General features: G+C 33.8%; 1 protein-coding gene across 5 annotated transcripts in view; it reads right to left on the bottom strand.

Annotated features, from left to right (window-relative positions):
• Nucleotides 1–20,896, bottom strand: part of CABCOCO1 (ciliary associated calcium binding coiled-coil 1) — a 119,195-nt gene that overhangs the window by 34,141 nt on the left and 64,158 nt on the right. The window lies entirely within an intron of this gene.

The raw sequence follows: 20,896 nt of genomic DNA, 5'->3' as shown, positions 1-20,896 counted from the left end.
TCTTGTATATCTGAAACTTCATATGCATTGAATAACTCCCCCTCAATGCTCCCTTTATCCCCTGATGACTACCATTCTATTCTCTGCTTCTGAGTTTGACTATTTTATATCTGCCGTATAGGTGGAATCATTCGGTATTTGTCCTTCTGTGACTAGCTTATTTCACTTAGCATAATGTCTTCCAGATCCATCCTAATGTTGCTGCAAATAGTAGAATTTCCTTCTTTTTAAATACTCAATAATATTCCATTATATATGTACCATATTTTCTTTATCCATTCATCCATTGATGGACATTTATGTTGTTTCCACATCTTGTTATTTTGAGTAGTGCTGCAACTAATATGGGGTGCTAGTATCTTTTCAAAGCCCTGATTTCAATTCTTTTGGCTACCTATGCAGAAGTGGGTTTGCTGGATCATATGGTAGTTCTATTAAAAAATGTTTTTTGGAGGAACCTCTTTACTATTTTCCACAGTGGCTGTACCTTTTAACATTCCCACCAACAGTACAAGAGTTCTAATTTTCCATATCCTTACCAATGTCTACTATATTTTTTCTTTTAAATAATAACCATCCTAGTGGCACCTCAGTGGCTCAGTTGGTTAAGTCTCGGACTTCAGGTCAGATCATGATTTTACGGTTCGTGAGTTTGAGCCCCAAACTGGGCTCTTTGCTGTCAGTGCAGAGCCTTCTTCAGATTCCCTGTACTCTTCTCTCAGCCCCTTCCCTGCTTGTGTGTGCATGTGCACATTCTCTCTCTCTCTCTCTCTCTCTTTCTCTCTCTCTCTCCTCTCTCTCTCTCTGTCTAAAATAAATAAATATTAAAAAAATAAAGAATAACCATCCTAACTGGTGTGAGGTAATATCTCATTGTGGTTTTGATTTGCAGTTTTCTGATGATTAGGTATCTTTATCATACCTGTTGTTGATTTGTATGTCTTCTTTGGAGAAATGTCTGTTCAAGCCCTTTGCCCATTTTAAAAGCAGTTTGATTTTTGTTTTTGTTTTTGTTTTGTTTTGTTGCTATTGAAATGTAGGAGTTCCTTATATATTTTAAAATTAACCCTTTGAATTTAACCTTTGAATTAATTTAACCCTTTGAATTAACCCTTTGAAATTAATCCTTTCAAATATAATTTGAAAGTATTTTCTCCCATACTGTAGGTTACCTTTTCACTGTTTTGTTTCCTTTTGCTGTGCAAAAGCTTTTTAGTTTGATGTGGTACCACTTGTTTATTTTTTGTTTTTGTTGTCTATGCTTTGGTGTCATAGCCATGAAATCATTGTCAAGACCAATGTCATGAAGCTTTCTCCCTATGCTTTTTTCTAGATTTACAGTTTCAGGTATTATGTTTAAATCTTTAATCCATTTTGAGTTTATTTTTGTGTATATTGTAAGATAGAAGTCCAATTTCATCCTTTTGAATGTGGGTGCCCAGTTTTCCCAACACCATTTGTTGAAGAGACTATCCTTCCCCCATTGTGTACTCCTGGCACCCTTGTCGAAGATTATTTCAGTTGTAGTCAAAAGACTTAATGTTAGTAATTCAAGAAATGCAACTTCTGGGATCTATATTAGGGATAGGCCAAGTTTCCATTGAATTTTATATCACTCTTGGATACTAAAATGTCTTCCTTAAAAAACAAAAGTTTTATTAAGGAAACTTTTTTTCTTTTCCATCTTTCTCTCTTTCCTTCTCTCTTTCTTTCTCCCACTCTCTCCATCCTTTCTTTTATTATTTTTACCAAAGCCGGTAGGTGATACCAGTAGATTTTTCACAAGATCTAACATGTCAAAATAAAAGCAAGTTTTAGTTAATGAAAATGCTCCATTGCTTAAGTACTAAGCAAAATTTTGCTGCAAAAATTTATTTAATTTACAAGTTTGACTCCACTAAAAAAAAAAAAAAGAAAAAGAATCAGTATTTTGAGGAGTGATTGTTGTTCCTATTTTAGAAACAAGAAAAACCAGAAGGTGAAATATGACATTGAGTACTAGAAACCATCACAATACAATAGTTAAAAAGAAGAAGATAATGGGAAGTTTACAATCCTGGATTTTATATGGGCTTCATCTTTGGGTGAATGAAATGGTACACTGTGCTTCCTTGGGCAGGATTATGTGATAAAATCCGATATAAACAGGAGCCAGGACATGTGGAAGTAACTTCTCTGAAGGGCCCACATAAACATTTTCAGTGCTCCCATAATTCAGACTTTAAGATTTAAAAAAAAATATTTGGTCAAATTGTTTTTTGTCTGTTTTACATTTTTTCTTTTGAAATAATTTCTAATTTTCACATAAGTTATAGAAATAATGAAGAATTCCTGAATAACCATTCATATTAAATTGCAGAGTAATGCTGCATTTCTCATTAGACTTTAGAGTACATTTAAGTAGGATGGCCCTTTCCTATATAATCACAGAACAGCTATTAAAATTAAGTTTGATCTAATATTGCCATATAATCTCCAGACTCCAATAGAGTTTTGTCAATTATCCTAATAATGTCTTTTATAGGTCTAGGATCCAATCCAGAAGAGGCATGTTTGGTATTTAAATATTTCTTCAGTGTCTTTCAATTTATAAGAGTTCTTCACTTCTTTCCTTATTTTCCTTGACCTTGACATTTTTGAAGAGCCTAAAACAGTTATGTTTTAAGATATTGTTCTTTTGGGGTTTATTTGATGTTCCTCATGATTTATGCATTTTTGACAGGAGTACCCCAGAAGTGATGTTATATTCTTCTCATTGCAGCTTATGAGGAAGCAACAATGTGAATTGATATTAATGTGTATTTCCTGAATAAGATGGTATTGGTTAAGTTTCTCTGCTGCAAAGTTCATTATTCAGCATATTATACTTATTATTCAATAAACAGTAAGATATGTTTATTGAATATGGGAATATGGGAAGATATTGAGACTATGTAAATATTCATTTCCTTATCAAACTTACACCTTTAGCTTCAGCATTCTTTGATAAATCATGCTGCAATCAATTATTGTTGTGATAGTTACCTAATGGTAGTTACCTAATGGTAATATTACCTAATGGTAATATTTTAATTTCATTTTTCTTTTTGGATATATTAGTTGTTATTCTACTGATTTTAGTATTTTTTTAGATTTAGATTTAGTATTTTTAGATTTTTGATATTAGTTGTTATTCTACTATTTCCCCCCATATCTATTTTTTTAATTCATGTATTTTTGACAGTAATGCTTCATGGATATGTATTTTATTCAAATGGTTACAGTTTGTTACTATTGTAATTTATTTTGGTGTTCAAATTGGCTAGTAGGAGTCAGTTCAAGCTGAATCCTGTGCCTTTTGAACAAGGTTCCATCACTCTTTGTATATTTCTTTGCTTTCTAGCACGTTAACATATTCCAGATCCATCTAACTTGTTTTTCCCCAAGCCCAAAGTCAGCCATTTCTTTTATTGGATAATGGTATTTAGAAACCAAGCGCTGGGCACTTAGCGTGCTCACTGTTACTGAGGTATCATTGTGTTAGGTTCTCTCAGAAGATAATATTGGAAAAAGATTATCATTATGTTATCTATCTATCCATCTTAAAATCCATTAGTTCACACTGATAACTCCAATACCCTGTGGTTTATCGTAGTCTTCCCTCTTACCACATATGTAACTCCCTTCCCCTAGAGTGCAAAGCTCTTTTTTCTTGACATACTTATTTGTTCAATGCCTCCCCCTACCATATGCAGCCAATTTTCAAAGTTGTGCCAATCAAAAGTTCAACCCTCAACATATGCCTCTCTCTCTCCCTCCCTGTTCCCCCCCAGTCAGATTCCAAGATGGGAAAGGGAAATGGATGAAGAAAGGAAGGAGGAAAGGCTTAAGAATCTTGGCTCTGGCCACATCAGTCTCCCATCCTGCTGCTAGCTGTAGTGACTGAACGCTGGGCTCTGGATGGATATACTTCATTTCTCCAGCCTCTTGCCTAGTGTGCTGGCAGAAGCTTGGCTCAGTCAAAATTTTTGAAACTCCAAATTCTGATATAATCTTTTGGAGTCTATTCAATATTAATTGAAACAATCAGGTTATCTATATAAGCATATAAAAGGTATTAATATTGTTATATTCTCTTTCCCTTATAATCTCAAGGGTTAAATATGTTTATCATCTTTTAAGGAAGATATAAAATGCATATAAATATTATGTTATTCTTTCTTTTTAATTGACAAGGGGATATCTAATGAATTTACTTATGAGGCTAGTTCCCCAATGATATGTTTTTGCCCAGAGATTCACAATCACCTGTGACATTGGTGCTGCTTTGTAAATACCTACAGGCCAACTGCAGTGCTGGCAGATATGTCTCATTCTTCCATATTTTGAGAAAGATATTTTTATTGAAAGATATCTGAAAATTGATATGCCAAGTGTTAAAGGCCTTGATATAAACATGAGTGAGAACTATTTTGTATATTTAAAAAGAAAAACAAACAACAACACAAATAGAAAACTCAACAACACATAAGAAGACTTACAGAGGTAAAAGGATCTAAAGAAATTAGATAGAGAGATATAATACCCATATCTTCAGGTGCATTCAAAACAGGTTAAAACAAAGGAAGGTTGAAAAAATGGTTGTAGTCTTATGACATTATAGTCTAAAAACATTGAATGTGTATGACCCACAGATTTTAAGTCTCTAGAAATAAATTTAAAACCAATTCTGTAACAGATGTTAATGTAAATGATGCTTACAGGCATTGATAAAACACTTTGCCTTCCCTCTACTAACATATTCCATAATTATACTGTGATTTAAATAGTTTATATATAGAGAGATGAATGTGGAACAGGAGAAAAGTAGTCATACATTAGCATTTGGAGTAAGTAATTCAAACATCTAATTGTTCCAGCTCAAGGAATATTTAAAAATATTACCAGTTAGGTGTTCAGAATTATTTTGGTTTATTTTTTATTGAGTCATGCTGATCATTTACAAAATTAGAAAATGTTCTTGATCATTATAGATGCACATTACAGAAAATACAGAAATGGAACAGAATGACAGACAATTATCAGAAAAACATTTCTGCTTTTCTTTTATCCTCGATACATTCAAAAATCATTTTTTAAGACTGAGCTTGTGCTATTTGCAGAGTTATGGATGAAAACAGATATTTGTAGTTATTTTTTTACTGGAGAGAAATGTTGTGTGTAAGGGGCTTGATTGTACATTCTTTGAACTCCAGAGCTCTTTTAGATGAATTTTAATTAACTTGAAACAGTTTACATCTCTTTCTTCAATATTCTGAGAAGACTAGTGAAAATCTTACTATTATACAAATTATTTTTGAGATTTATGCAATGGCCAAGTCTTACGTATTTCCATTTGTAACTAGTATAGAATCAAACTAAAATGAAGTCACTTATGTCAAGGACAAAATGGAGACAGTCAGTGCAGGCACATAAAGGAAACTTAACCTAACCTTACAGGAATTTACAGCTCTTTCCAGAAATCAGCAGAGGACACCTGCCAGTATCCAAGCACCAGTACTGTTCATGCCATACCTGCACTTCCTGGTTCCCTTGCCTCAGCTACCCTGATCCAAATCAGAAAGAAGAGCAGTAGGCAACAAATCAGCTGAAAAAGCCAAATAACTTCCACATTTATCCCTAAAAAATCTCTTAGTGTGAGCAACTCAGAACTCTGTTCCTGTAGCCTCCAATTTCTGGGCTTGGAGGTCAAAAGCTTTGTGATAATCTCATCTTTCCACTTTCTTTTATTCAGTATGCAGAGTTTGGTTTTTGATTTCAGAATTATTTGAAAATTCCAGTTTGATTAGTATAGGTATAAAGATCATGATTTTTGTTAAATGGTTGCGTAAGTTTAATTGGTTCAACTCAATAAACATTTACTGAGTATATCCTTATGTTAAAGTCTGTAGGAAATGCAATTAAATAAGAAAGAGTCCTAACTTCAAGAACTTATAATCTAATGGAAGGTGATAGCTTAAAAATTACATTTTGTCTTTCATTATTGCAATTTATACAAGTGTAGTAAATGAAGTGATGTGGGAGTTCAAAGGAAGTCATCCAATTCTGGGCAACCATACATGATTCCACGGAGAAAAATATTTCCTATTAGAATAAGTAACATATCCCCTATCACAGTACTTTTTCCCACCAATTAATGAAAATAAGTTTATTGCACTTTAGTCATAAAAATGAACAGAATCATTCTGAAAGAGGTCAAGCAATACAAAATAGTAAAATATAAAAGAAAAATAACTAACAATCATCCAAATTCCATAAACCTTTAACATGTAAACATTTCCCAGATGTTATTCTATGTAATCAAATATGACGTAAAAATAAATCCATCTTTTATATTGCTAGGTTTAATATTGCACATGTGTATATTTTATTTTAAGAAATTAGATATGATATAGGTATTTGATAATCTTTCATTGTTTATCTTGTGGGAAAATACATGAGCTCATTATTTTTAATGGGTATTATGTAGTCTTATATTGGATGGATGGATGAATATGTGCTTAAACAATTTCCTATTGAGGAACATTAGTTTCCAAATTTTAATAATTGTAAAAAGCAAAACTAGGATGAAAATCCTCATAGACTTATCCTGGTACATGTCTTCTTTGAATAAAGCCCTGAAATTGGAATTGCCAGGCCAGAGGATATGACTTTTTAAAATTTTGATACATTTTAACAAACTGTACTCTAGCAGAGTACCAGTTTAATTTTCCACAAACACTGCTGGAGAGTTGTTCACACATGGGCTAACACTCAGGATTGCCACTCTAATAAAGGAAGTGATAATCACATTATCTTGTTTGTATTTCTTTGAGCCTGAATGTCTTTTTCGTATATCTAATGGCCAGTTTGTTTCTTCTTTTGTGAAGTGCTGTTTATGTTGTTTGTTTATTTTGCCGTTGGGATGTTTTCTTTCTCCTATTAATTTATAAGATGCTGGGGATATTAATTCTTTGTTTAACATGTGTTACAAATAAGATTTCTCTTTTAAAATTTTTTTCAGTTACTTTTGGTGTCTCTTCCTATTAAAAATGTAATTATGGGGGCGCCTGGGTGGCACAGTCGGTTAAGCGTCCGACTTCAGCCAGGTCATGATCTCGCGGTCTGTGAGTTCGAGCCCCGCGTCAGGCTCTGGGCTGATGGCTCGGAGCCTGGAGCCTGTTTCCGATTCTGTGTCTCCCTCTCTCTCTGCCCCTCCCCCGTTCATGCTCTGTCTCTCTCTGTCCCAAAAATAAATAAAAAACGTTGAAAATAAATAAATAAATAAATAAATAATAAAAAATAAAAATAAAAATGTAATTATGATGTTTTATGCTTACAGTCTTTTCCTACATGCTCAGATAGGCCCATCCAGAATTATAAAGAAATTAGAAATTAATTCACTCATATTTGCATCTAGTTCTAATATGGTTTAATTTTTTAACTTCATATATTTTATTTATCTGGTATTTTCTTTGATGTAAGGAGTGTGCTGATAATGGGCATTTCTCCATTTTCCACATTTCAATCATTGATTTGAATGCCATCTTTATCATATATTAAGATCCCACAAATGCTCACAGCTATTTCTAAATTCTTTATTGTGCCACAATGATCTGTGGGTCTTTTCCAGATCCTGTATCATTGTATCTAATAGGATAAGTTTCTCTTCATTATATAATTTTATTCTTCCAGCTGGAAGGATAATTTTGTTATAGTCTCTCTTGTGAATCTACATACCCTACAATGAGGGTACCTCAGCCACAAATTTTAATAGAATTTTGAATGGCATTGCATTGGATTTAAACATTAAGAGCTTAAATTTTCACAATATCGAGCATTTCTATCAAAGAAAAAGAGATGTTTCTTTTGCTTTTCTGGTCACTTTTTCACTGCTATCTAAAAATTTTCTTGGGGCACCTGGGTGGGGCTCAGTTGGTTAAGCAACTGACTTCGGTTCAGGTCATGATCTCACAGTTCGTGGATTCGAGCCCCACATCAGGCTCTGTGCTGATGGTCCAGAGCCTGGAGCCTGCTTCAGATGCTCTGGTTCCCTCGGTCTCTGCCCCTCGCCCGCTCATACCCTGTCTCTCTCTCAAAAATAAGTACATGGTTAAAAAATTTAAAAATTTTCTTAATTTTGCAAATGGAGTTTTTACTCCAATATGTACTTTCTAATTATACTGTTTAAACATAGAAATGCTATTGACTTTTATATTATAATTTTAATTATTAATAGCTACCATACTGAATGCTACTTTTTTATACAAGTTTTCAATTGATTCTCTTGGCTTTTTCAGATAAATAGTTACACAATTTGAAGCTAATCATAATGTTGCCTTTCCTTTTCCAGTACTAATATTTCTTGAACTGAATTGTGTCCTCCCACCCCAAATTAATATGTTGAAGACCTAAACCTCAACATGACTGTGCTTAGAATAAGATAGTAATTAAGGTTCATAACAGTAGAGCCCTGTTCCAGTAGGATTAGTGTCTTTAAAAGAAGAGTGACCAGAGAGCTCCCTGTCCTTCCCTGCCACATGAGGACACAGAGAGAAGGTGGCCATCTCAAAGCCAGGAAGAGCTGTCATCAGAAACTGATCATGCTGGCCCTGATTTCAGACTTCTAGCCTCCAGAACTGGGATAAAATAAATTCCTACTGCTTAAGCCATCCAGTCTGTGGTATTTTGTTATAGCAGCGAAAGCAGACTAATGTACTTCTTATTTTGTTCTCTTATTACACAAGCTCGAAGTCATTAAAAATATTAAATAACAGCAGGAATCCTATTTTTAATGGGATTGCTTGTGGTATTTATAATTCACCTTTAGGTTTGGGAAATGCATACTTGAGAAATGTTAAGCATCCTTCTATTACTATTTTAATAAGAGTTCCTATCAGCAATGTGCATGACTGTTAGATTTTATCAAATACTTTTTAAATATTTGTCAGTGGGATAACATAATTTTTCTTCTTGTCTATTAACAAATGACTTATGTTGATAACTCTACTAACAAAACTAATATAACCCTACTTGATCCCAGCATGTTATTCTTAAGTATCACTGAGTTACACTTGCTAAAATTGTATTTGGGTTATTTGTGCCAATATTCACTAGTAAATTGCTTTGTAATTTTCTCTTTCAGGTTACTTTTGACAAGATTTAGAATTTTTATCTTGGATTCATAAACAATATGAGCAGCCTTTCTTTCTGTAGCCCTTGGAAGAGTTTAAATACATGTTAACTATCTATCATTCGAAGGTTAAAAAATTCACCTCTGAAGACTTCCTTGTTTTTAGTTTCCATGCTACAGCTATCTATTGGTGTAGGCTTTCAAAATCACCTTGTGACTATTTGGATAGTTTGTTCTTTCCTTCCAACCACATTTCTATGCAGGAATCTATGGCCATTTTTACTTTTTAATTCATATTTAATTTTGTATCAGTGTTTATCCTTTACGTTTTTCTTTTTTTCTTTATGTTTTTAAATTTTAGGCTAGCTAACATTTTATCTAGGATACTTTCTTTTTGAAGAAGCAATTATTAAATTTATTAATTCTGCTGCTTTTCTTTTTTAAAATTCATTGATTTCTGGTTTTATCTTAATGATTTTCTTCTGATTTCTTTGCTATTACTGTTGTTTATTCCCTAAATTCTTGAGTAAAATGCTTTATTATTTTCTTTTTATTGCTTAATAGTAAACAACCTTAAGGTCCTGTGTAGAGTTTTGCTGTATCCAGTAGGTTTGGCAATTGGTGATTGAATTGTTTTTTTTCTAGCAACTTCGGTTTGGATTTATTCTTTGGCTATAGTCATTTTGGAGAATTTTAACATTTGCAAGTAGCTATTGTTGTGTTGTTTCTTTATACTTTGTTTTTCATTCATAATTTTAATGAATTACTGTCAGTGTATTATGTACTATTTTTAATACAGGAATTTGTGGAGGCTTTTTGGAGGGACTAAAATATTATATTTTTAAAAAATTTTGGTGACCACTTAAAATGATGCCTTCTCTGACAGGGATGTCCACTCTTGCCACTGTTATTCAACATAGTATTGGAAATCCTAGCCTCAGCAATTGGACAACACAAAGGAATAAAAACCATCCAAATGGGCAAGGAGGAAGTCAAACTTTCACTCTACACAGACGACATGATACTCCATGTGGAAAACCCAAAAGATTCCACCAAAAAACTGTGAGAACTGATTCATGAATTCAGCAAAGTTGTAGGATATAAAATCAATGCACAGAAATTGGTTGCATTTCTATACACCAATAATGAAGCAACAGAAAGAGAAACCAAGGAATAAATCCCATGTACAAGTGCACCAAAAACCATAAAATACCTAAAAGTAAATCTAACCAAAGAGGTGAAAAATCTATACATTGAAAACTATAGAGAGCTTATGAAAGAAATTGAAGAAGACACACAAAAAATGGAAAAATATTCCATGTTCATGGAGTTGAAGAACAAATGTTGTTAAAATGTTGATACTACTCAAAGCAATCTACACATTCAATGCAATCCCTATCAAAATAACACCAGCATTCTTCACAGAGCTAGAACAAACAATCCTAAAATTTGTATGGAATCAGAAAAGATCCCAAATAGCCAAAGGTCATTCCTGAAAAAGAAAACCAAAGCTGGAGGCATTACAATCCCGGACTTCAAGCTGTGTTACAAAGCTGTAATCATCAAGACAGTATGGTACTGGCACAAAAACATATATCAGTGGAACAGAATAGAGAACCCAGAAATGGACCTACAAACGTTTGGCCAACTAATTTTGGACAAAGCAGGAAAGAATATCTAATGGAATAGAGATGATCTCTTTACCAAATGGTGTTGGGAAAACTGAACAGTGACATGCAGAAGAATGAACCTGGACCACATTCTTACACCATACACAAAAATAAACTCAAAATGGATGAAATACCTATATGTAACACAGGAAGCCATCAAAATCCTAGAGGAGAAAGCAGGCAAAAACTTCTTTGACCTCAGCTGCTGCAACTTCTTACTCAACAAGTCTCTGGAGGAGAGGGAAACAAAAGCAAAAATGAACTATTGGGACCTCATCAAGATAAAAAGCGTCTGCACAGTGGAGGAAACAATCAGAAAAACTGAAAGGCAACCAATGGAATGGGAGAAGATATTTGCAAGAACATATCTGATAAAGGGTTAGTATCCAAAACCTATAAGGAACTTACCAAACTCAACAGCCAAAAAATAAATAATGCAGTGAAGAAATGGGCAGAAGACATGAATAGACACTTTTCTAAAGAAGACATACAGATGGCTAACAGACACATGAAAAAATGCTCCAACATCACTCATCATCAGGGAATTACAAATCAAAACCACAATGAGATACCACCTCATACCAGCCAGAATGGATAATATTAACAACTCAGGCAACAACAGATGTTGGCGAGGATGCAGAGAAAGAAGATCTCTTTTGCACTGTTGGTAGGAGTGCAAAGTGGTGCAACCACTCTGGAAAACAGTATGGAGGTTCCTCAAAAAATTAAAAATAGAACTAACCTACGACCCAGCAATTGCACTACTAGGTATTTATCCAAAGTATGGAAAGATATAATATATATAAATACATATGTGTATGTACACACACACACACACACACACACACACACACACACCCCGGAGTATTACTCAGCAATCAAAAAGAATGAAATATTGCCATTTGCAATATTGATGGCCTAGAGGGTATTATGCTAAGCGAAATTAGTCAGAGAAAGACAAATATCATAGGACTTCACTCAAATGTGGAATTTAAGACACAAAACAGATGAACATAAGGGAAGGGAAGCAAAAATAATATAAAACCAGGGAGGGGGATAGAACATAAGAATATAGAAAGAAATAAGAAATACAGAGAAATATAAGAAATATAGAGAATAAGTTGAGGGTTGTTGGAGGGGTTGTGGGTGGGGGATAGGCTAAATGGGTAAGGGGCATTAAGGAAGACACTTGTTGGGATGAGCACTGGGTGTTATACATAGGGGATGAATCACTAGATTTTATTCCTGAAATCATTATTGCACTATATGCTAAGTAATTTGGATGTAAATTAAAAATAAATTAAAAAATAAAAAATAATGTCTTCTCTGTTGACAATAATAGAATATAAATATAGTTTGTGTGTGTATATGTATCACATGTTAATGCCTACAGAGGCCATCCACCATGGAAGAACTAAACAACCAAGTAGACAAAATGACTCAGCCAGGTGATGTCAACTAGCTTTTGCTACTAGGCTTCCCATTGCTGGCAAGATGTGCACACATGACTAGCTGTTTTGGCCCTGTGTGGGATGCTCTGATAAATAATTCTCACTCCAGAGCTCTCCAATGGGGTAGCTGATGTTTTGTAGCTCATTGGCTGTATTGTTCAATATCTTTGTCCAATCCTGTTTCATCCCCCTTTTCTTCACATGTGTTTATGCCTAGTACAGATTTTGCATCCAAACCCCATCTCAGCATCTGATTAAAGGAAACCCAACTTGTGACACTGAATTCTATGGAATGCCTTATTACTTAGACCTCTGCTTCCAGTTGGATTTGGCCAAATGGAGCCACAAGGAGAATGTGAGAGAAAGAGCAGACAGAAATAGAAGTCAGAGCATTTATTACCCTATTTCCTGCTGCTTTGGGATAGTTTTGGCCTACCCTGTGTTTCTTTTTGACTTCGGTTCCAGCTTTGTGACTCCTTTTCCACGATTCCATAACTTTTTAGACTCTAGTGACAACTTGCCCTTTCCTTTTCCATTCAGGCTTAGGGATAGTATACTCGTGAAAAAAAAAAAAAAAAAAAACTAGATTTGCTGCTGTGAAAAATTACTCCCAAATCTCAGTGACTTATAACTATGAAAGTTATTTATTGTTCATTGGTCGTGGTGCTACGTCCTGATGTCTGATCTGGGATCCAGGGGATGGAAGAAGCACAAACTAGCTTTAAAAATTTCTGTCCATCTGTTTCATGACATTTCAGCTCACATTTTATTGGCCCAGACAGGTAATGGGCAAGGCTAACTTCAGGGGAGCAGAGAAGTATAAGCCTCCCCATGAAGCAGAAATGGATGAAAGTAATACAATCTGCCAGAGCTCTTAATGTCTTTGCTGCTGTTGCTTGTACATAGGTACTCACCAGCTTATGGGGATTCTTGCCCCTATGTAAAATAAGGTTTTTAAAAGTTTTTTGAGGATACTGTCAGTTTCATTGATACTATGGTATTCACTGAGACTTTTATCATCATTTCCTTTCAACATTATGTAGTTTTTCTTTTAGAAATTACAATTACATTGTTTTATGCTTTGTTAGTTAGGAATTGGGCCTTAATTTTATGCTTAGCCAAATTCAGTACTCACCAACCATCTCTCATCCTGTGACTTTGCCATTTCCGTAGTTTTTATTTGACTGAATCTCTCTATATTGACTGGATTGTGTAGACTAATGGATTTTTCAAAAATGTTACCTGGATATCTAGGAGATATGCTACCTCAAAGTTTGTACATCTTAAATTATTTCATATTGTCTGGACATCTGAATACTAATTTGACTGAATATGCAAATTTAGAGTCAAATCTCTTTTCCCTCCAAACTCCATTGACATTGTTCCACAATATCCTTGCATCTAAAACTGCAAAAGAGAATTCTTAAGTCTGTATTTTTGTTTTTTTTTTTGTTTGTTTGTTTTTACTTCCTCCTTTGTTGGTGACTTACTTTTTATTGCTTGAGTGTTTTAGCCATGAAGTTCAATAACTTCACCTGGCTAGCTCAGAGTTTGTCATTCTTCACCTTTTTCTTCTAGAACAGTGACTCTTTTTGTTTTTTATATCCATCCTATCTTCCTTCACTTCAGAAATGTTATTTCAATTATATCTTTGAGTGATGTTTTTTATTCCATTAATTCTGCTGTTTTCTTCAGAGGTGGCAGTCCTACATATATTGGGTTTCCACTGGACCTGTTGCAATCGTTGTCTCTGTTCTTTCCCTCACATTTCTTGTGTGATTTTCTAAAGCTGCTTCTCTGTGTCACGGGTTGGTTTTTCTACTGTGTCATTTCCACTCTTTATTATTTCTGAATATTTTAAGTTCTTCCATGTCATCATTTTTCTCTCTCTTTAGAATGTCAGTTCTTTTTTCATTTTATTTTGTTTCATATCTTTATATGTCATACATGTTTCCTTAATTTCTTTGGAAATATAAAGCATTTATAGTTTATGTCTTTTCTCTAAAGTTAGTCATTTTCATCTAGTTTTACTAGGCCTATTTATATGTTTCATTCATTTTCCCTCCCTCCCTTCCCCTTTCTCTCCTCCTCTTTCTTTTCTTTTCCTCTTGCTTCCCTCCTCTTCCTCCTTTTCCTTCTTTCTGATTTTTGTTGTTGTTAATTATAGATTCATTTTTTTTAAATGCTTATTTATTTTTGATCAAGGGACTCTTTTTCTGGTACACATTAATGTCATCCCAAGTCAGTAATTGGAAGGTAAGGAAGCAAACCACAAGATAGAACAAACTCTTAACAGAGAGAAGCTTCTTCCAGTCTAGAAATTTCAAAAAATCTAGAGAAAAAACACAAAAGGAAGGCTTTCATGCCCTACCATGTAATATTTGCCCAAGATGGCACCACTTTTGATTAAAAGAACCCCTCAGAGATAACAGCATACTGTTTGGAGAAACCACTTCCCATCTGTTTGGCGATCTTGCTCATCTGCAGTAGAAGAGTAGGCCCTATGCTGAGTATTTTCTGGCTTTTTAAAGCTAACAATAAAAAAAAAGTAGGAATCTTTTATAGCAACTCTGTACTGTGTTATAAACTAGAAAGTTTAAGCTTGGCTCTCTGAATCCTCTCTCAATGTGATAAGAAGAGTATTGTACCAAATAGCTGTTCTGTGGAATTTATAGTAGAGGCCTAACTTTCCTTAGTTTCACCTGGAAATCAAAGAAAAGAGTTTTGTAAACATGCCCATGTCATTACCTTTCTAAGAAGCCCATTACAATTTTCATAATTTGTTTTAGTAACACCCAGGAAAGCAATGATCAGACTTAATGTTTGGTGTAAGATATAGGATGTCAGGGTTTTATTAATACTTTCTGAAACTCTGAGCCATTTAGAAGTAAATTATATATTGGAATTATTTTACTCCATTAGTAAGTGTATCCAAGTGGTAATTTATTTAACCTAATGACTTTCTGTAAAATTAACAGTGTTTTCAAAGCATATTTATGAAATGAAAAGTAACTGATGAAACTTTCTTATTTAGCAATATTGCTGGACTTTTTATAATGAATTTGGATATCAATTTCTAAGCACCCAGAAGATTGGGGCATTGGGTAGAAATAACCAATTTTTTGGTGAGAAATGTATCCCATCAGATTAATCAAATTTATTTCTATGGCAGAATGACAAGCTGTTAGATCTCAAGAAATAATTATTAATATTTTAATTAGATAAACTTACAGTGGCTTTTCACAGTGAGTTGGTAAATATATTGTTTTAAACTTAGTTTTTTGAGCTTTTTCCAAAAAATTGTCTACTTTGTGACCTGAGATAACTAACTTAATTGGTTGTATTGACTCAGTGTAGTACTAATCTGTCTTCTGACCCACACTTTGGAAATTAAAACTTATACACACACATACGCACCCAAATTCTGACCTTTGCTTCATGTTTAAATAATAATCTCCTTATGGAAAAACATGCTTATTTTTATACCTTTCTTTAAACAAGCTGGGATTGCTTTTCACAATAATTTGTAACTATTTTAATTTAAACTTAGTTGATTGAGTGTTTTCCAGTAAACTGACTACTTTCTGGACTGAAATGAAAGTTTGCCATGACACTGTGTAGCCCTAACCTGCCTCCTGACCCTGACTTTGTAAATTAAAACACCTACACACATCATCATGCTCAGGGACACAAATACACACCCAAACTCTGACCTTTGCTTCATGTCAAAAATAATAATCTCTTTATGGAAAATCATGCTGAATTTATGGCAAACAAGTAGAAAGCTTTCATTTCAACTGTACTTCAGGAAGGATTTTCCTATGTTAAAACTCAGTAAAGTTCCCTAGTTCATTAAATAGTCTCACAGTCAAGTATGAAAATGGTTTCTAGTTGTTTATTGTACCAAGCCTGAACCGCACTGACTAGCATCCATTTAAAGCTTCTCATAATCTAGCCTGCCTTACGCATTAAATTATATTTTCCAATACTCTCCAATACACAGCGCTGCTCAAGATGAGTAGGCTCTTCCTGCTTATCTGGTTAAAATGTAGCATACTAGCCTCCATGACTTTGCTCATATTGTTACTAATTTCTATCTTCTTGAATCTGGAAAATTTATTGCTATCCTTTTCAAATCCTGCTCTACTTTGTAGGGCCATCTCACTTCCCAACTCTTCCACCAAATTTTATTTTTGTGTTATATTCCACAGTGGTTCCTCCCTTTCCTGACCCTTTATCTTTTTTTTTTTTTAATTAAAGCTTTCCCTAAATATTTATCTTGTCAAATAGACTGCATATACTCTGACATCAGGTACAAGATTACACTCTTAAAATTTTTCAACAGTTATAAAGGATAGCACTAAACATGTAATACTTTTTTATTGTTAAACAGAACTATGAGAAATATATTTAATTTTCTCTAATTGTAGTACTGGACTATTGACTCTAGGTAGAGCACAATTTTTTAAACTAAGTCACTGTTAGGTTTTGCTTTTCCTGTATGGATGAGTAAAGAATTTGATATTATATTAAAAACTACACTAAGGTAATGTGAAGCCTTTAAAATTCTATTAAGGTAGAAAATGGATGATTTTGTTTTCAAAAATAAGAATTCATGGGATAGACTGTATTTCATATATATATGAGAAATGTAGATTCTAATTCAGAGGAAAGATGCCTTTTTTTTCCTCCAGGGTCATTTCCTGAAAAAAAAAATTTTTTTTTTTGAGTCTGGTTTCCCTCATCAAGTAAGCCAACTTATGTCAAAATTTCAGAAGTCTTGGAACTGTTCAGGGTTCTATGGGTTCTATTTTCCTCTGACTTTTTTTGTTTCCTTTGTTCTTCATTCCTTGGTTATTTCTTCCTTTACTTTGAAAGCTTTGTGGGGCTGTTAGGATGAAGTTTTCAGAGCTGTGCCTGGCACATGACTAAGAGCTCAGTAGTGTTATCCATTGTGTTATTTTCATTGTTTCTTTATTATGACACTCCCTCCATGTGAGCCTAGTGAAATATATACAAGCATTATTTAGTATTATTTTGTTTATTTGTATCTAAAAATATGATTAAGTCTAAGGAAGAAAGTAGCAAATCAAATATTCTCAGAAGTACCTAGCATTGGCTTATTAGAAAGTTTGGATTTTATTCCAATTTTCCTCAATAAATGTTTATTAATCATCTCATATTTGTAAAGCAGTGTTGGGGAGGCACATATAATTCAGAAATATATCCTGAAAATTTTATACAATATGAATTTCTTATTTCAGCAACTAGAAATAATGTTATTTGAAATGTAGAGGAGATAAGACTTATATAAATAATTCAGGTTGAGAGTTAAAAGTGCCCCAAGAAAAGTACAGATAAAATGAGAGTTCACAGGGGGAAATGGAAGAGCTATTTTCAGTTTAGGGGGTTAATAATTCATAAAAGAGAGGATTTGAAATAGAGATAGTTTTGGACAAGCATAAATTTGAGGGAGGTGGGAAGATGTGATGGATTATGGATGGCTGCAAATCCTGGCACTTCCCGAACTGAGAGGTTGAATTCATTTCCCCTCCCCTGGAAGCCAACCTGGTTCTGTGACTGCTTTTACCAATGCAACTTGGTCAAAGTGACACCGTACTAGCTCTAAGCCTAACCTCAAAGAGGACTGGCAGCTTCCCCTTCCTTCTTGCGAATTTCACTAGTGGGATTCATGTAATGAACACCATGTAATGAGCCCAGCCTCACATAGAGAGACTATGTGGAGAAAGCATACACAGGGAGGTCAGCTTCCAAAAGTTTGCATTTTCTTGATGACTAACAAAGCTGGACACACTTTTTCATTTGGATATCTTTTGTGAAGTGTATGTTCAAGTTTTTGCCCATTTTTTGCCCATTTTTTCTTATTGGTTTATCTGACTTCTAGCTTATTGCTTTGTAGCTGATTATCTATTGCAGATATGTCCTTTTTTTTTCTCATACATTTTATGGCAATTTTTTTCTCCCAAACCAGTTGAAGTTTTAATTGTGTCTTTTGTTGGAAAGAAGTCTGTAACGTTAATATAGTACAGTTTACCAAGTTTTTCTTTTATGGTTAGTATTTTTTAAGGCCATTATGATATTTTTGTTTTCTTCTATAAGCCTAAATGTTTAACCTTGATATTTAGATCTATACCTCATTTGGAACTTATCTTTGCTTATATTGTGAGCTAAGAGTCCAGATTCATTCTTTTATTTATGGAGTTATACACTTGATCCAGCATCACTTATTGAAGAGACTACGTTTTCCTATCTGCATTACATTGTCACCTTTGTCATTAAAATGACCATGTACTTGTAGGTCTCTTTCTGCACTCTTTTATTCTCTTCCAGTAGTCTTTTTGTCCAAAATTAAGCATGTTTTTTAATCACTACAGATTTACAAATCTTGAAATACGGTAGTATAAACCCTTCAATTTGTTTTTTCTTCAAGATTGTTTTAGCCTTTTTTTGCCTTTCACTATTCTTCACACATTTTAGAATTAGATTGTCAATTCATGCACAAAACCTGCTGGGATTTTTTTTTTTAAGTTTATTTATTTATTTTGAGAGAGACAGACTCAGCATGAGTGGGGAGGGGTAGAGAAAAAGGAGAAAAAGAACCCTAAGCAGGCTGCATGCTGCCAGCACAGAGCCCTGATGCAGGGCTCAAACTCACAAAACTGGGAGATCATGACCTGAGCTCAAACCAAGAGTTGGAAGCTTAACTGACTGAGCCACCCAGGCATCCCCTGCTGGGATTTTTAATGAGGTTATGTTGACTATGTAGAACAATTTAGAGAGAATTGGCTATCTTTATTATATTGAGCCCTCCAATACATTGCCACTGGTATTCCTTCATTTGTTTAGATGTTCTTTAATTTCATTCATTAACATTTTGTAGTCTTCTATGTATATAACTTCCAGTTAGATCTTATGCTTCTTGATGTTATTATAAATGCTGTCATTTTATTAAACTTTATTTCTTATTGTTTCTTGCTGGTATATAGAAAAAAATATTTTTGTATATTGCTTATTTGCCTATAAATTTACAAAATTCTTTTTTAAGTTCCAATAATTTTTCTGTAGATTCTTTTGCATTCCAAATACACAATCAAGTCAAATGTGAAAAATGGTAGTTTTACATCTTATTTTCCCATTTCTATACCCCTAATTTTTTCCTGCCTTATTGCACTAAGATTGCCAGTGTATATTGAATAGAAGTAATGAGAGCAGACATCCTTTTTCCCATTTTCAGGGGAAGTTTTCCATATTTGACCATTAATTATGAGACTTATTCCACATTTTCTCGCAGATTTTATAATGGCTGGGTGTCAGATTTATGAAATGATTGTTCTGCTCCTGATGAGATCATATGATTGCCATTCTTTATTCTAAGGTGTTAAACTGCATTGATTCATTCTCAAATATTAAAAAAAAACTTGCATTCCTGAAATAAAAAACTTGTTCATGGTGGAGTATCTTTTCATATACCATTGCATTTGATTTGTTAATGTCTGGTTCATTGTATGTTCATACGAGATGTGTCAAGAATTTGTCTTTGTTGTAATGTCCTTGCCAGGTTTTGATATTAAGGTTATGGTTGTTAAGGTTATGGTTTTGATATTAAGGATATTAAGGTTGATCATTTTCTAAACTTGAAAAGTTTATATAAATTAGTTTTAATGCAGGGGCACCTGGCTGGCTCAGTCAATTAAGCATCCGACTTTGGCTCAGGTCATAATCTCATGGTTCACGGGTTCCAGCCCTGCATCAGGCTCTACACTGACAGTTCAGAGCCTAGAGCCTGCTTCAGATTCTGTCTCCCTGTCTGTCTGCCCCTCCCCAGCTCTCTATCTCTCTCTCAAAAATTAGTAAACAGTGTAAAGATTAATTTTATTTTTGGGGGCTCATGGGTGGCTCAGTCAGTTAAGCGTCCAACTTCAGCTCAGGTCATGATCTTGCAGTTGTGGGTTTGAGCCCTACATCAGTCTCTGTGCCGACAGCTCAGAGCCTGGATCTTGCCTCAGATTCTGTGTCTCCCTCTCTCTCTCTGTCCCTCCCCCCATTCATGTTCTGTCTCTCTCTCTCTCAAAGATAAATAAACATTAAAAAAAGATTAGTTTTATTTCTTTCTTAAATATGAATATAGCTGGCCTTGGAAATTTCCTATGGAAAATATTTTAAGTTAATTTAAAAAAATATTTTAATTTAATTCAATTTCTTTGATATAGAGTTATTTGAATTTTACTATATTATAATTTTAATATTGTATGAAATTTAGATATAATGTTGCTTATAATATCTTATTATCTTTTTAATGTCTGTATGATTTTTAAAGATCTCCAATTTATTACTAACATTGTATTTAGTGCCATCTCTATCTTTTCCTTAAATAGTCTTGCTAGGACATTACTGATTGTATTAGTCTTTCTCAAATAACCTCATAGGTTAGTTAATTTTCTCTACTGATTGCAAATTTTTCATTTTGTTAATTTCTGCTCTTAGCTTTTTAATTTCCTTCCTTATTCTTTCTTTGAATGTAATTTGGTATTTTTTACATTTATTTTTCTGACTTGTCCCTGGCTCAGGAGTCTGGGTTCTTCTGCCAGCATTAATGAAAATAT

Source organism: Panthera leo, chromosome D2 (genome assembly GCF_018350215.1).
Source record: "Panthera leo isolate Ple1 chromosome D2, P.leo_Ple1_pat1.1, whole genome shotgun sequence".
In the NCBI taxonomy this organism is placed as follows: domain Eukaryota; kingdom Metazoa; phylum Chordata; class Mammalia; order Carnivora; family Felidae; genus Panthera; species Panthera leo.
This window is presented reverse-complemented; position numbering and strand designations above follow the sequence as displayed.